Here is a 6,186-nt window from a genome sequence, read left to right on the forward strand (position 1 = left end):
CTTCCTATCTATGAACATGGAATATTTTTCCATCTTTTAAGGTCCCTTTCTATTTCTTTTAGTAGAGTTATGTAGTTTTCTTTGTATAGGTCTTTTACATCTTTGGTTAAGTTTATTCCTCGGTACTTGGTTTTTTTAGTTGCTATTGAAAATGGTATCTTTTTCTTGAGCGTCTCTTCAGTTTGTTCATTTCTAGCATATAGAAACATTACTGACTTATGTGCATTAATCTTGTATCCCGCTACTTTGCTAAATTTGTTTATTAGCTCTAGTAGCTGTATCGTCGATTTCTCAGGGTTTTCTAGATATAAGATCATATCATCTGCAAACAATGACAGTTTTACTTCTTCTTTTCCAATTTGGATGCCTTTTATTTCTTTGTCTTGCCGGATTGCCCTGGCTAGAACTTCCAGCACAATGTTGAATAACAGTGGTGACAGCGGGCATCCTTGTCTTGTTCCTGATCTTAGAGGAAAGGCTTTCAGTCTCTCACCATTGAGTACTATGCTGGCTGTGGGTTTTTCATATATGCTCTTTATCATGTTGAGGAAGTTTCCTTCAATTCCTGCCTTTTGAAGTGTTTTTATCAAAAACGGATGTTGGATTTTGTCAAATGCTTTTTCAGCATCTATTGAGATGATCATTTGATTTTTCCCTTTTGAATTTTTAATGTGTCTTAATACATTGATTGATTTTCTTATGTTGAACCATCCTTGCATGCCTGGAATGAACCCCACTTGGTCACGGTGTATGATTTTTTTAATGTGTCTTTGGATTCGATTTGCAAGTATTTTGTTGAGGATTTTTGCATCTATATTCATTAGGGAGACTGGCCGATAGTTTTCCTTTTTTGTAGCATCTTTGCCTGGTTTTGGTATTAGATTGATGTTAGCTTCATAAAATGAGTTAGGTAGTGTTCCATTTTCTTCAATGTTTTGAAAGAGTTTGAGTAAGACTGGTGTCAGTTCTTTCTGGAAAGTTTGGTAGAATTCCCCTGTGAAGCCATCTGGCCCTGGGCATTTATTTGTGGGAAGATTTTTGATGACTGATTGGATCTCTTTGCTTGTGATGGGTTGACTGAGGTCTTCTATTTCTTCTCTGGTCAGTCTAGGTTGTTCATATGTTTCCAGGAAATTGTCCATTTCCTCTACATTATCCAGTTTGTTGGCATACAGTTGTTCATAGTATCCTCTTATAATTTTTTTAATTTCTTCAGGATCTGCAGTTATGTCACCTTTTTCATTCATTATTTTGTTTATATGGGTCTTCTCTCTTTTTGATTTTGTCAGTCTAGCTAGGGGCTTGTCAATCTTGTTGATCTTCTCAAAGAACCAACTTTTGGTGATAGTTATCCTCTCTATTGTTTTTGTGTTCTCTATGTCATTTATTTCAGCTTTAATCCTTGTTATTCCTCTTCTTGTACTTGGTTTAGGATTGGTTTGCTGTTCATTTTCTAGCTTCTTCAGTTGATCCATTTGTTCTTTGATTTTGGCTCTTTCTTCCTTTTTAATATATGCGTTTAGTGCTATAAATTTCCCCCTTAGCACTGCTTTTGCTGCATCCCATAGGTTTTGGTATGCTGTGTTCTCATTTTCATTCGTCTCTATATATTTAGCAATTTCTCTTGCTATTTCTTCGTTAACCCACTGATTGTTTAGGAGTGTGTTGTTTAACCTCCAGGTATTTGTGAATTTTCGAAGTCTCTGATGGTTATTGACTTCTAATTGTATTCCACTGTGGTCAGAGAATGTGCTTTGAATAATTTCAATCTTTTTAAATTTATTGAGGCTTGTTTTATGTCCCAGCATATGATCTATTCTGGAGAAAGTTCCATGAGCACTAGAAAAGTGTGTATCCTGGTGATTTGGGGTGTAATGTCCTGTATATGTCTGTTAAATCTAATTCATTTATCAGATTGTTTAGGTTTTCAATTTCCTTACTGGTCTTCTGTCTGGTTGATCTATCTATAGGAGAGAGTGATGTGTTGAAGTCTCCCACAATTACTGTGGAAACATCAATTGCTTCCTTTAGTTTTGCCAGTGTTTCTCTCATGTATTTTGTGGCACTTTGATTGGGTGCATAGACATTTACAATTGTTATTTCTTCTTGTTGAATTGCCCCTTTTATTAGTATGTAGTGGCCTTCTTTGTCTCTCAAAACATCCCTGCATTTAAAGTCTATTTTATCTGAGATTAATATTGCTACACCTGCTTTCTTTTGGCTGTAGCTTGCATGAAATATTTTTTTCCATCCTTTCACTTTCAGTTTCTTTGTGTCCCTGTGTCTAAGATGAGTCTCTTGTATGCAACATATTGATGGTTCATTTTTTTTGATCCATTTTGCGAATCTATATCTTTTAATTGGGGAGTTTAATCCATTTACATTCAACGTTATAACCGTGAAGGCATTTCTTGAATCGGCCATCTTATCCTTTGGTTTATGTTTGTCATATTTTTCCCCTCTCTCTATTAATATCCTTTATTGTACCCATACCGAATCTCTTTAGTACTGAACCTTTCTCCAAGTCTCTCTGTCCTTTCTTTGTTTCTCTGTCTGTAGGGCTCCCTTTAGTATCTCCAGTAGGGCAGGTCTCTTGTTAGCAAATTCTCTCAGCATTTGTTTGTCTGTGAAAAATTTAAGCTCTCCCTCAAATTTGAAGGAGAGCTTTGCTGGATAAAGTATTCTTGGCTAGAAATTTTTCTCACTCAGAATTTTAAATATATCGTGCCACTGCCTTCTCGCCTCCATGGTGGCTGCTGAGTAGTCACTACTTAGTCTTATGCTGTTTCCCTTGTATGTGGTGAATTCCAATTAATCTTATACTGTCCAGGAACAATTTTATTAAAATTACTCATCCACTCCCAGCAGTATTCATATGTCTTGTCTCCTAAACTATACTAAAAGCTAAAAGGACAGCCATGTCTTGCTTCCTACAAACAAGCCAGGAGGTACACATTAGAGATTCAACCATATCATATGCTTTGCCTTGGCTTGCGATCTTTTCCCTTATTTTCCACCTCTTTCCTAGTTGAAAATTAGTTTTTCAAACAAACCCAGGTAAGAGAAGAATATTATCTTTTTATTGCTTGAACAACTTTGTAACGGGAACATTTACTAGGCTTATTCCTTCCTACCTGAATATATTCTGAGCTTGAGAAAAAGAAAAATCAGAAATATCTCCAAATGGAAATGGTGGCCAGGAAAAGTTAAGCTTCAAAAAATGAGCAAAATTCTGATGGCTGTGGACAAGGTAAACTGTGCTCAGAGCAAGAGGTGTGCTGCTCTCTCCTCAGTTCTCTTTCCTAGTAGAAGCCACTTTCTATTCCCATTCAAACTGCTTATCAAGAGCTTAGGCAACCTATTTTATTTCTTCTTAATTTACCCTGGGATCAGAAAACAGATCACAGTACTTGGCAAAATTCAAAGTAATTAAGAGATCACATGGTTTGGAGTATCTACCTTCCCTGAGTTACATGCCCATAGTGATTCACTGTTAACCTCCCTCCCCAGCTAGTTCCAGGATAACCTCAGCATTACTATGACATCATGTTACAGACTGAAGTAACTTACTAGTCCATCAAGTCACTATATAGATCTTGCATAATTCCAGCAGCTGGTGTGTTCCAATAGTTGTAGGATAAAGCAAATCACAACTGTAATGCCTTTGTGAATATTTAGAAAAAGATTAAAAACTGTAAAGTGGTACGGTACCAACCCTGCCTAGTAAAGGTAGATATATGAAAATGAGCTGGTAAAGTATGAGAGCACTTCAAAAGAGATAATATGCTTCATATATAAGGGGGCATGCAAAGTAAGGGAGAAATTAACAAGCTGACATTCAGAAAGGGTTTGGTTCACATTGAGAACCCAAAGAGAAACAGTCAGTGGAAACCTGGGAAGCCAAGGATTTGCCAGGAGCCTTCATCACTAACTGAAAAGCACTATACTACAAGCAGCAGCTATGCATTTTCTGCGTGGACACAGGGAAATGACAAACCCCACTGAGTAACAGTCATCAATCCTAGCTGTCAATCACCAAATCTGCTGAACACCTTCTTCCTCTTCTTCTCTTTCCTGGTAAAATAAAGGCCACTTTCTAAAAGCCCTGAGCCTAATCAAGAAAGATTTCCTTTCTCTCCTGTGTATACCAGTAGTTAGAGCCTTCTTAATTTATGATCAGTAACCATCTTCCAAACAAAGCTATCACCAGTTTCCCCCTCCCATGCACTGAAACTGCTATTCTTGTTTACAGTATGTCCTATACCTGCATTTCACAAGGATCGTTCACTTATGTTCTTGTTACAGAAATGTACTGAGCAGTGGTGCGAGACACAAGTTGAATCATGCTCTCAAGTGGCCTCTAATCAAGTCCTGTAATTACTAACATAGAGCAGACTGTACTAAACCTAAGAACCATAGTAGGTAGCTACTTTTCCAACTTACCCAAGGCCATGCAGGCACTAGGAGGCAGAGGCAAGACTCCAACCTCAGGGTATGACTTTATGTCACATTAGTTTAGAAGAGTAGTTGGAAGTGAGGGTAGGCGAGAACGAGTGTAGCTTTGAAGACTATGTGAGGTTTGACTGCTAAGGATAATAGGAGGGGGCCTCTCACATCAAGTAAGAGTCTAGGAAACTCTTGGTAGACATTGAAGGAAGAGTGAGCATATAGCAGAGAACAGGGAAAAAAGGGGAGGTAAAGAGTGCTGTAGTACTCTGCAAATAAAGTCACTACCCTCCCCCCTACGTGGGACAAGATTCCTAGGGATGAACCTGGCCCTGGCATCGTGGGACTGAGAATGACTTTTGACCAAAAGGGGGGAAATGGAACAAAATAAAGTTTCAGGGGCTAAGAGATTTCAAAGAGAGTCCAGAGGTCATTCTGGAGATTGTTCTTATGCATTCCTTTTCAGTTTCTAGTGTATTAGAATAGCTAGAAGGTAAAACCTGTATCTCTTGAACTATAATCCAGTAACCTTGGTTCTTGATGATGATTGTATAACTATATAGCTTTTATTGTGGGACCATGTGATTATGAAAACCTTGTGACTGACACTCCCTTTATCCACTGTTTGGGCAGATGAGTAATAAAATAAACAAAAATATATATAAATAACACGGGGAATAAGGGGTATGGGATGATTTGGGTGTTCTTTTCTACTATTTTTTTCTTTATTTTGGAATAATGAAAATGTTCTAAAACTGACTGTGGTGATGAATGCACAACTATATGATGATACTGTGAACCACTGATTGTATACTTTGGATGGATTATGGTGTGTGAATATATCTCAATAAAATTGATTTTAAAAAAGAGAGTGCTGTAGTTAGCTTGAAGGGCTAACTACATACCTCCAATGGACTTGGGTGCACAATGGTCACAAATGACCTCTTTTCTCTTGGATGAGCTGCCAGATCTCTATTAAGCATAAGTAAGAGTTTAAGATTATCATAACTTGTTTGTTTATAGACTGGGGCCATAGTCTACAGGGAGTCAGGAAGGGAACAAAAATTTAAACTACTGTCGGCCCACTCAATTTTATCTATTTGAAAGTTCCTTTAATATGGGTATTGATGTTATTTACGCCATAATTCTAACAACTCCTAGGTATTATACAGATTGAGAGCTAATAGTAAGAGGCTCCTGATTCCTAGAAGGTGTTACTTGTGTCTGTCATGATACTGCTACAGAATCTAAGTTCTACACTTGGTAGAGATAAGCTTTATGCAACTGACCATTAAAGCAGGGAAGTGGCTGATGAGACAATCCAGCTAGGAATGGACTCGGCTATCTTCCCCTATAACCAGGACCAATGAAAAACAAGCTTACTTCCTAAGTAAAGGGGATTATGAATCAGAACAAGTGGTTACAGGGGTTGGGAAACATTTCTGTAAAGGACAAAATAGTAAATATTTTGCCCTTTTTGGCCAAACAAGTCTCTGACACATTTCCTTCCCAACAACCTTTAAAAATGTAAAAACCATTTTTAGCTCAAAGGCTTCAGAAACAGGCTATGGGATGATCTGACCTGAGGGTCTCAGTTTGCTAATCCCTGTATAGACAACAAATGGGAATTAAAGTGAAATGGCATTTGGGGCTTTATTTAATTAAGTTAGGTGATTTTGGGACAAGCAAGGAGTGAAGTAAAGGCAAACTACTGTCAAGTGATAACATGAGCAAAAAGAG

This window comes from Choloepus didactylus, chromosome 13 (assembly GCF_015220235.1).
Source record: "Choloepus didactylus isolate mChoDid1 chromosome 13, mChoDid1.pri, whole genome shotgun sequence".
Lineage (NCBI taxonomy): Eukaryota > Metazoa > Chordata > Mammalia > Pilosa > Megalonychidae > Choloepus > Choloepus didactylus.